Genomic DNA, 12,530 nt, shown 5'->3' with positions numbered 1-12,530 from the left:
TGGAGGACGAGGGTGTCAAGAGCAGATGTCAAATAAAATGGACCGACTGGAGAAGACTTGCATACTGCATTATTTAAGAAATTATTAGTCACAAATTGTAATGCAATACACTCAGTAGAATATGTGAGTTTAAGAAATTAAGTCACTAAATCTGCCCTTAAACTTTTTTCCTTAGTCTAGTTACAAGCTACATTTTGTCTGCGGGACAGCATGACAGGATATTTAACACTAACTTTCTCCCTTTAGATTCTTGGTTTGATCAATTGTGATTAATCTGCAGGGGGAAATTAGTGGATTATTTGTGGACAACTTTTTTTCTGTAATACTTTTTGTACATTATTTACAACTCAAGCTTAGTAAATAGCATTGTTTATTATTTTTGGCTGTAAAAGAAAAACTACCTTAATAATTCTGCCTTTTTAATAAAAAATATCCCCATGGTGAGTGCACAATAATAATGAAAAGTCTGAAATATTTTGTTACTATGAAATAGAAAGTTGAAGTTATGTGCAAAGAAGTGATTATAACAAGATACGTTTAAACTATTTGACAACAACTCCTAATTATTAGAGATTTAAAACTTCCTCTTGATTACCAACTACCAACCAATAATAGACTCCTTAGCTCACAAATATAAGCTACCATGGTAACACCACCACCATTATTATCAAGGTTAGATTAATTAGATGGATGTACTGAAACTTACTTTATTTTATCAAAGGATTAATTGGCCATTGAAGCATATACAACATCTTCAACTATACTGGCAAAGATTGCTTGATGAAATGTAGCTAAAAAGATTGTTATTTTTTTAAATAGTTAAAATATAGTGTCCAGGGTGGGGCTTTGTGCCCACACACATCCATTCCATATGTGGGAAGTCACGCACTTACAAGGCTGAGAGAAAATTACTTTCATGTTGTCATTACATCACTAAGAGGGCGAATTGAAAACATTAATTAAATGTCTTGTTTGCTTTTGGACTTGTGAGTGACGTGTGTATGCATTTGTGTGCATGAACGTTTGTGTGTTTTTGTGTGTGTGTGGGTGTGTGGGTGTGTGTGTGTGTGTGTGTGTGTGTGTGTGCGCGCACTATATGCATGCTCCTCTGCTGTGATTTGAGTTTGGTTTTGTTCATCAAGTGTTGGCTTTGGTGTGTGTGTGTGTGTGTGTGTGTGTGTCTTGTCACAGTGGTTAGTGCAGGGCTGATTGCTGTTTATTTGGTCTGTGGGCTGACACAGAGCCTAGCAGTCAGGAGTAGTAGTGACAGCTCTGTTTTTATTGGGCTCCTGCGGCCATACCAACACAAACAGCGAGGTCGCGCTCTTCCCTCTGTCCCCTGCGCCCTGAGACTCCTACATTGAGCTTCCTGTCTGCTTTGAAATAAGATACAGTCATAATGCCAAATCATAATACTTACAAGGTATTAAAATACTGAGAAAAACGTACTTTCAAAAAGTATATCAAGCTGAATCACAGTGTGAACGTGACATACTGATCCCAAACATTGTAAGACAAGCTTTAAGGGAGTACTTATTTGGCACAGATAGAATGCAGCAAAGGCATTTAAATTGGATAACAACAGTTGGGACATGTCCCTACAAATATCCACCAACCACTGAATGGTCCTCAGCAATATTGTAGTCAGAAAAGATTTAGATTCATTGATTTACTTTTAACCATAGCATGTTTTAATTGTGAGTTTGAACACATGAAGTCCACACATTTTATTAAGTTAATTTATTCATTCATTTTGTGTTTGTTTTTACATTTCCACCAAATAAATCGTTAAAGTTTTACTATATTCTATGGACAGACAATACAAATTGGCTCAGTGAGCTGTGGCTTCAGTGATTGCGGAAGCAAGAAACCCAGGTGTGGGTGGAGTTCGGGAGGCTATGGAGAAGGACTTTCGGTTGGCCTCAAGGAAGTTCTGGCAAACTGTCCGCCGCCCCAGGAAGGGAAAGCAGGGTTTGCCCCAGGCTGTTATCAGCAGGGGTGGAGAACTGCTAACATGGACTGGGGATATTGTTGGGCGGTGGAAGGAATACTTTGAGGAACTCCTGAACCCAACCAGCACGTCCTCGGAAGGGGAGGCAAAGTCTGAAGATCCGGGGGTAGCCTTACCACTAACCTTGGCAGAGGTCACATAGGCAGTTAGAAAGCTCCTCAGTGGCAAGGCATGGGGCACGGGGCATGAGTGTTGCTCATTCAGTCTGCAAGTGTTTTGTGGACTTAGAGAAGGCTTATGACCGTGTCCCTTAGGGGATCATGTGGGGGGTACTGTGGGGCAATAAGGGGTCCCGGGGGTGTTCCTACGAGCCATCCAGTCCCTGTATGAGAAAGTGGGAGCTGTGTTCGCATCCAAGAGGGTTTCCAGTTTTGGGGGGCTCAAAATCTCAACTCTGCCTTTGGCAATTAATGCAGTTTTGTTTGCTTCCTCAAGCTGGGACCTACAACAGGCATTGGGATGATGGTCAGCACCTCTAAGTCTGAGGCAATGGTTCTCTGACAGGAAACAGTGGGGACTAAGTCCTTGCCCCAAGTGAAGGAGTTTAAATATCCCGGGGTCATGAGTCAGGGTAAGATGGACCCTCAGATTGACAAGTGGATTGGCTTAGTGTGGGCAGAAATGCAGGCATTGTACTGGACCATTATGGTGAAGATGGAGCTGAGCCTGAAGGCAAAGCTCTCGATTTACTGGTTTATCATTGTTCCAAGCCCTCACCTATGGTCATGAGCTATGATGGGTAGTGACCGGAAGAATGAAATCGCCAGTACAATTGGCCGAAATGAGTTTCCTCAGTAGGGTGGCTGAGCCTTAGAGATAGGGTGAGGAGCTCAGACATTTGGCGAGAGATCAGAGTAAAGCCACTGCTACTACACACCTAAAGGAGCCAGTTGAGGTGGTTCAGGCATCTGATTAGGGTGCCACCAGGGCCTCTCCCTCTGGAGGTTTTTCGGGAACGTCCAGCTAGGAGGAGACCCCATGGGTAGACCCACAGTTCGCTGGAGGGACTATATATCTCGTCTCCCCTGGGAATGCCTCTGAATTCCCCGGGAGGAGCTGGAAAACGTTGCTTGGGTGAAGCAAGTCTGAGTTGACTTATTGCGCTCGCCCAACCTCGGATAAGCTTAAGAATATGGATGGCTGAATGGACTATACAAATTTCTTTCCACCATATTTGTTGCTCTGGCCCAATATTTAACTGAAACCTACGCCTGTAATATCAAAGCACAAGTTATCTTAGATTAGGTCTAAGAATGAAAACTAGGAAAAAGCTAGCCTGGTTCTGAACATAATATCTACATTACCAGTACAAGTACTTCCAAAGTTAACACATTACACCTACACAAAGAAACACAAGGTAGACTAGCTGTTTGCTAACTAGGTGCTAGCTGTCAGCTCACAGTGTTGTACAGAGAAAGGATGGAGTGGTATTAACTTTCTTGTCTAGTTATTTTTGAACACTGCATATATTTAGTTTAAGATTTTCTGACTGAAATTTCTACGAAAGCTGTGAATCATCTTTACATAGAGTTAATGTATTAACTTTGGTTCAGGAGCAGGACCACACCTAAAACCACACCTCCAATTACCTGACAGCCTACTTAACACCTGGTCACCTCACCACACCCCGTTTGTCTCAGATCCTTCTACCCACCCTCCCTTCCCTCCTTCTCATCCATTCACCCTCCTTCCTCATCCCTTCCCTCCTTCCTCATCCCTTCCCTCCTTCCTCACCCCTTCCATCCTTCCTCATCCCTTCCCTCCTTCCTCATCCCTTCCCTCCTTCCTTACACCTTCCCTCCTTCCTCATCCCTTCCCTCCTTCCTCATCTCTTCCCTCCTTCCTCACCCCTTCCCTCCTTCCTCACCCCTTCCCTCATTCCTTACCCCTTCCCTCCTTCCTCACCCCTTCCCTCCTTCCTCATCAAGTGAACAGTCTGGGGCTGTAATCAGTTCGGGTGGATCCATACCCAAGACTGAACCCCCTACTCTGAGTCTCTCGCTCGCCCGATCAACCTCCCAGACCGACCTGAAAGACGTCGGCCATCTCACACCTCCACCCCTCTCATACACATACATCTGTCAATATGTCTTACAATTCACATTAAATGTTCAAATTAATACTGTTGTGGTGTGGTCCTTGCTAGTGAATCAATACTTGTCAGGATTGAGCTCTCTGCACACACACACACACACACACACACACACACACACACACACACACACACACACACACACTAACACACACACACACACACACATACACACACTAACACACACACACACACGATCTAAGACAAATACACACAGACACATGCTGACATGCTCAAGATGGTATATGGTACATGAACACTTAGTCAACCATGTAATGTGACTGTGTCTTGACCAACACACACACACACACACACACACAAGTAAAGAGGTCAGCGTTTTGCCATCTGGTTGTCAAACCCCCACACACACATACACACACACACACACAAACACATACACACACACCCATACACGCTGGACAGACTCACTCACACACACACTCACACAGTCACACACACGCAGACACACACAGTCACACATAATGATATAATAACCTCTGCTGTCTTAAGCGCAGGGCTTCTGTGTCTGTCTCTTCACCTTACACACACACACACACACACACACACACACACACACACACACACACAGCTGACATCTCCCTTAACGAAGAGGCAGTGATGAGACTACCGGGGGAGGAACAGGGCTGGGTATAGGATGTTGGGATGGGACGGCTGTGGGTGTGGGTGTGTGTGTCCCTGCTGTAACGGCTGCTCCCGGCCGTCCACACAGCTGTCTGCGAGACACACTCTCACACACAAACACACACACTGAGCGCCTGTGAGAGATCCCCCCCACGACTGCTTCCCAGGCCTGTGACGGAGAGAGAAAGGAAAGGGGGGGCGAAGCGGCTGGAAAGGATTACACATGCACAACACGCGCACACACTAGCAAACACAGATGCAAGTTTGTGTCTTCATACATGTACATGGACAAACAGGTTGTATAACCCTAACCCTACTCCTCTTACTGAGCCTGATCATCTTTGTGGTTATCACCTGATAATATTCATAAAAACAACCTAAAGATGACCGCTGTCTTAACTGCTGTCAGGTGGAAACTGGGAATTTTGTATGACTTGACTTGCTTGATTCTGACCGCAGTGATTTGCGACTTGCTTGAGACTTGAAGGTTGAGACTTGAGACTTGAAGGTTGAGACTTGAGACTTGAAGGTTGAGATTTAAGACTTGAAGGTTGAGACTTGAGACTTGAAGGTTGAGATTTGAGACTTGAAGGTTGAGATTTGAGACTTGAATGTTGAGACTTGAGACTTGAAGGTTGAGATTTGAGACTTGAAGGTTGAGATTTGAGACTTGAAGGTTGAGATTTGAGACTTGAAGGTTGAGATTTGAGACTTGAATGTTGAGACTTGAGACTTGAAGGTTGAGATTTGAGACTTGAAGGTTGAGATTTGAGACTTGAAGGTTGAGATTTGAGACTTGAAGGTTGAGATTTGAGACTTGAAGGTTGAGACTTGAGACTTGAAGGTTGAGACTTGAGACTTGAAGGTTGAGACTTGGGACTTGCTTGTGACTTGTACACGTGTGACTTACTCCCATGTCTTCCTGATAACATTTCACTTTTTCAGTTGAACTCAGGTTTGCAAAATGTGGGATCTCTGCAGACACTATCACATGGGACACAGGGCAGGAAGAGCAAGTGATGTCCTTTTATTTCAATCAGCTGTCAATCAAAAATGCCAGAAAAATCTTGTTTGATTGGAATTCACCTTGTATATACTTTAAGGGTTGGGACAAAATATTGATGCAGCAATATCGTCTAACTTGTGCGATATAATTATCAAATCACTGCTGTCGAATTTCTAAAGACTTAATTTTGGGCCTTTTGGGCCTTTATTGTAGAGATAGAGCAGTGGATAGAGTCTGAAATCAGGGAGAGAGAGTGGGGAATGACATGTGGGAAAGGAGCCACAAGCTGGATTCGAACCTGGGCTGCCCGCTTGGAGGACTATAGCCTTCAGACATGGGGTGCGAAAACTAACCACTGTGCCACCGACGCCCCTGCTGCTGTCAAATTTCTGTATTTTCCATTAGCAAATACCGCCGTCTAAACAGATTTCCACGCCATTTTGCTGATTTTTTTTCCATGCAAAAGTGCAACAAAACACCAAAGCGCTGATTGATGGAGGCAAAAATGGAAACGGTTTCAAAAGAAACACAAAAAGTGATGACCACGGCGGGACACGCTGTTTCCAGAATTCGTGACTCAAGAAGTCATTGAAGTGGGACGACAAACATTTCTTTTATATTTTGATGTTTATTTCACTTTGAAGCTTTTTTGTCTAAATGCCGCACATGTGTTTCTTATTTTGTCTATTTGCACTTTTTTTCTCTGGATGCAGTGCGTTCAGCTCTCTGGGGCCACCATATCAAAGTGAACAATAAATGTAGACAATGTAGATCCAAAACTTTTATTGTCTAAAGGTATACTTATTGATTAGATGTGATGATTCTTTTCTTGTTTTGGACAATCATTCTCAAGAGATATCTTGTCCATTTGTACCACATTGTGTCAATAGCTCTTGAGAAAATGTCAGAAAAGAGTGAGGGAGCTCTCTGTCACCAGGAAATTGTTCATAGCTAACAGGAAACAAGAGCACAGTCTCAACAAGGAGGAAATGGGCAGCCACTTTGGTATAACCAAACTTGATTTGTCCTTCTTTTCAACAGATGCAAAGATTTATCAAAGGAGAAATCATGTTGTGTTAAGTTGTTTTGTCTTTCACACATTTCCTAAGAAGACAAACAGATTGGTTACGTATCCCTCTATAGAGTATGGATTTCCTTTCTGGAGATGTTTTTGGTCGCAGTAACTTTGCTGTTTTGGTTATTTATCAAAGTCCAAAGGTATTTCGGACATGCCATGAGAAAACATGCAGCGGACTCAGGAATATTTCCCGTGTTTATGTTTGTATTGGGCGCTTTACGCTCTGTTTGTTATGCCTGCAGATGGAAATAGAGTCTTTAGTTCCACAGGCAAAGGAAAGGCTTTGTTGGATACAGAGGAACTCAGAGCCGTCGCTGCAGGCGTTTGTATCTTCTTCACTGCTGTATGCATTCAGAGGGATTTTAATGAGAGACTTCTTAAAAAAAACAAAGAAAGATAGAAATTCAAAAGACACTTGACAGGATGAGGCTCAATGAAAATCAAAGTTGTGACATCCTTGCATGGTTCCAGATTTCATGTTGGTGTTGACCGCACATATTTGCTTTGTAGCTTATACTCATGAATATTTGGGATCATGTTGTTTGGGCCACTGTGGGTTTCTTTCTTTTTTTTCCTCTGTGTATGTTTGCGTGAGTGTGGTGTGTGTGAGCGAGCATTGTTGTGGTTATTGATGCATGCTTCTTCTGAGGAACGTGCAGAAGTTAAGAGGGTGGTGGTTAGTGTTTGTTGTGTGTGTCCAGAGTGTGGGAGCGAGACAGAGAGGAGCGACAAAGACATTGAGACAGAAAAAAAAAAGAAGAAGAGAGCCGGCAGCCTTTTAGCAAATAAGAACAATGGAAAGGAAGACTTTGTATTTCTGTGGGAGGCAATGCAAGAAGACAGAGAACGGTATCTGCAAGTGTTGATGTTTTGTGTGTGTGCCTGCAACCGGATCCAGTGGAAACTTGAAGTGAACATGAAGTTAAAAACATAACAGCAGGAAACCTTGGGCTCTATCACCTCAAAGTGTAAACTGTAACCCAAAACTTCTTGTAGGAAACATACTGCAGGCCGGATTGTTTTTATAAAATAGTAGGAAATGTTGATTATCAAATTCTCAATGTGTCCAACAAGCTGTAACTTGTTGATACTGTACAGGTAATATATGCTTTCCACAAAGGCATAAAATCTTGCGTCTTGCAAGATATATATATATATATATATATATATATATTCAGGGATTTGTTCTGGGCTACACTATCAAAACCCTTTATGCCTTAAGGTCGAGTGTGTCCCTGCTTACATGCAGATGCAGAGAGCAATCACTTTCCCACAATTTCCCACAATCAAGTACTCATAATGGCATTTGGCCATTAAGGAGTATTTGACCCGGAGACAGAAATTAAATATGATTCATGAAATGTCATTTTGAAGTACACTGTGTTTGATTTGTTGTAGTTCCTCTACGTGTGTGATTATGTTTGGATGTGTGTGTTCATGGGTGTGGGGGATCAGCAGCTGGTGGATGACAGAGCTGATGTGTCCCTCATGTTCTTCACAAGCAGTCGTCATACTTCCTGTATTTTGGCCAGTAGTTAAAGATGTCACTTCCTGTGCTGGATAACACAAGAGCTTGTGCGTTTAAGTGTGTGTACAGTATGTATGTGTGTATGTGTGTGTGTGGATCATGGGAGCCTCTTAAATGAATGTAACTAGCATACACAAAAGGCATCAGACATCATTACAGGACAGAAGTCCTTCACACTGAGTCATTGTCTCTGCAGTGTAAGTAGAGAATAATTACATGTTAGCAGTGTTGATAGAAACCGCTCTTTGTCGCTAATAATGTAAACTAATGACAACAGAAGATGGAGGAAGGAGTCAGCTGGGCCTCTTTCAGAATCAGGCTTTCATTCATCTATTACTTAACAAAAATATGAGTCACTTTCCTACAAAATGTAAGTATATATACTCTATGATCTTATTTTTCATACATTTTCCATATTTTTAATATAATCATTAAGGCCATAAGGTTCAGTGCAAGCTGGTTAAGACTGCATTTGAAACACCTTAGCTTGAAAAGCTTGTTTAGGGCATGTTAGTGTTCACTTGACATAAGATTACAAGAATAGTAGCTACTATTTGCCACAGGGAGGTCAACACCTTATACAAAAGAATAAAGGAAACATGTAACTAACACAGAGCTGGACACAGGTGTGTAGTCTGTGTAGTTAATTATCACAGCTAATCTTAAAAATGAATTGTTTACATGGACGTTCATTTGATTGAGAGATTATCAAAACCTTTTACTTCAGTTTACTGCGGTTTCTGTTAGCGTCCAAATCCTGTTCTTACATGGTAAGAGAGATTGCAGAGAACCTAAGAAAGAGTATATATATACTGCCCCTGTAGTTTAGAAAGCTACGGTGGCTGATAAGTGCAAAGCAAAATTACAAATGTGAGACAAATTTACATTTTGAAAAACCTTTTTACATTTTTAGAAAACAAAATTACAAAACCAAAAACACTTATACTAAGGAAAACACATTTACATCTTATAAAATAAATTTACAAGATGTGAAACACTTTTACAATCCCCAAACAAATTTACAAACGTCAGAATCTTGACATTCCCTTTCCGTCAAGATTCTGTCGTTTGTAAATTTGTTTGGGGACTGGTAAAAGTGTTCTGCCTCTTGTAAATTTGTCTCAGCGATTGTAAAAGTGTTTCACATCTTGTAAATTTGTTTTGTCCTTGGTAAGTGTTTTTGGTTTTGTAATTTTGTTTCATAAAATGTAAAAATGTTTTTCAAAATGTAAATTTGTCTCACATTTTGTAAAAGTGTTTAACACTTTGTAATTTTGCTTTGCACTTCCCAGCCACCGTAGAAGCTTATTGAATAACGAGACAAAATATCAGTTATTGTGAAGTGTCGCTTGACCTACATGAATATACTTCCAGAGTGCCACTAGAGTGAAGACAGTGGTGAAGTATCAGAAAAGGTTCTATGATATGTAGATTTTCAATACAGAGACTTGTTATTTTGAGTTTTCAAAGTTATCGTGTCTGTTAAGAACTTGGATCTGACATTGCGTGATTATTATTATTTTTTAATAATAGCCTTTAACGTTAACGTTAGTGTAAACTTCAGTTGATTATTACCTAAATTAACTGATAAACTGCCTTTGAAGTTATCAACTTTAACGGTTAATGAATCACAATTTTTTTATTAACTGTGCCCACCACTGAATTTACAGGATTTCATATGTTCAATGAGCTCTGTTTTAAAGTTAGATTGTGAACTGCAATATGGCCCATCATGTCCAACCATCCTTCTATTGATGTTACATTAACATGTACAAAGACATGTAGTTTTTGTACAATCTAAGCACAACAGTGAACATGAGACAAAATGCAAAGAATATGTGATAAAATGCTGAAACAAGATGTTAGCATGTTATTTGTAGGTTCTATGGAGAAACCGGCCTGTCTGGATCAAATGTAATCAAAGTGTGTGACAGTGACAGTGCCTGAAGACATTTGAGACCCAAACATATGTAACAGGACACAAGTTGCAGTTCAAAAAGCTTTGACTCTACATGCAAACCAGGACTATTAAACACATGAGTTAAGTCCCAATCAACAAACACATTCCCAAAGAGAATAGGCAAAAATCCAAAAACCAACAAACAAGCAGAGTCAAAAAAAAAAACACTGGGAAATAACTGAAAAGCAATGAACCCAAAAAGATGAACAAAGACAATCTGGCAAGGGAGATGAGAAAACAGAGTGTATCAGCTGTGCTAAATACATAATCAGGGGCCTGTGTGTGTTTAGTACAGGTGTGTGATGTGTACAGGTGTGGATGATGTTGAAATCAGGAATCACGAGGAAAAGACCTGAAATGACAAGAGAGACTACAACTTACTAAAAACAGAAAACAAACGTTCAAAGATAACTTTTTTCCATGTCTACGTGTTTACTTTCGTCTTTCGATTCATACTCTCATCCTCACAGACATTCCCTTAAACACTTCCTTCTCTTTCCTCCATCTTTCTGTCCATTGCTCTATTTCTCTCTTAATTTCTCTCACCCCTCCGTTCTTGTTAGTGTGACCTGGTTTCAGAGTCTCTGGTTTGCAGCCAGGCTGCTGGAACACGTGGTTCATTGACTGGGAAGGTCTGGCAACACACTCTGTCTTTCCTCTCACACCATTTATTATCTGGACTGGGAGACTCCCAGGACTTTAGACCTTGTACTCATGAACACTGAGACACGCAAGCTGGGAGACACACACATAAGCACAAAAACACACTAAGACACACACACAGGCAACTTTCAGTGTGAGAACCTCGGCGAGGTCTCTTCATCCATAGTCACACAGATGTTCCTCTTGGCACCTCAGCAGGTTGTGGTAGGGTGGCTCAGGGGGCCTTTCCGAGGCCTGGGGGGGGGGGGGGGGGGGGGCACCGAGGGCCAAACAGGGCCCCAGAGCCTGCATGAGAGCTTCCTTTGTGGGACACAAAGCATTGTCTGTGCTGGGAAAGGCCATGGGGATGGGAACACCGCCCAGAGCTGGACACTGAGCAGCGAGTATAGCCCTGCGAATGTGTGAGACAGAGAGACGGCCGGTTTGTTTTTGTGTGTGTGAGAAAGAGAACTCCAGACTGCTGCATGTACGATAAGATGATGATGTGCAGGGAAGTTCTGTGAAAACCTGCCTGAGGGTGTGAGAGAAGCAGCTGGAAGGACAACGTCAGAGCGAGTTATTCCTTTCTCTCTGGAGTTTACATTCAGCATTCAGGCCACCAGAAAGTACCAAATCATTACAGTTTCTTTGCAAATTGCAGTTAGCATGCTAAAAGCATAATTACTAGCCAACCGGGAAAAAGCGATAATCTTTTATTTCTCTGTATTGAGCTCTTCCATACTTCCATTCTCTCTTTTTGGTCCTAGGAATATACTGCATATAATTTAATTTAGTATTTTATCAAAAATGTATTCAAGGGGGATAAAATCAGAGTGTTTAAATATGCTAACTGTGAGTTAGCCAAGCCTAAATCCTAAGTTCAGTTCATTTCCAACACATGGTTCCGCTTGACCTGACTTGTATCATTTTGCCTTTCTCTTCTTAATCAGAAAAAGTTGTGGATAGCACTTTTTTTATAGATATATTCCCTCCACCAGACTTCTTAGCTAAGATTGAAAAATGTGGGGTGGAAAACACCCTTGGCTGCCACACATTTTGATGCACAACTAAACATATGTAGCTTGTGTTAATGGTTACTCTTATGTCCCTTCCTGTGTTTGTGTTTTTTCAAGGTAACAGATGGCCTTTTCATTTTGTATTTGTCATGCTGCTAAGCTAACAAGCCTTCATACAGTTAGCAGGTAGTTTCTCATGGGGAAAACAAAATAGATTAGCACCTGTTCAAGTCATTAGCATTAGCATGGCTGCTAATGGGACAAAAAGTCTATAAAGTTTTTCCAAGACATGTTTGTAACATCCACTGATGTCTTAAAGCTACCTGTCAACTTCAATGGATAGCAACACAACTAATAAATAAGTATCCTCTATGTGTTCACAAGTGATGGGTCGGGACCCAAAACGGGGGGGTGCAGAACTGTTTTCAGTGGTGCTTTTTAAACGTGTTTGTTTCATTCAGTTTTTTGCTTTTATCAGCTGTCTTGTACGTTTTCATTTTTCATTAAAAAAAATCTGTTAAAAAATACAAGAAATTTGGGTGATGATTTTTCGGG

This window comes from Labrus bergylta, chromosome 19 (genome assembly GCF_963930695.1).
Source record: "Labrus bergylta chromosome 19, fLabBer1.1, whole genome shotgun sequence".
In the NCBI taxonomy this organism is placed as follows: Eukaryota; Metazoa; Chordata; class Actinopteri; order Labriformes; family Labridae; genus Labrus; species Labrus bergylta.
Note: the sequence above shows the minus strand (reverse complement) of the source record.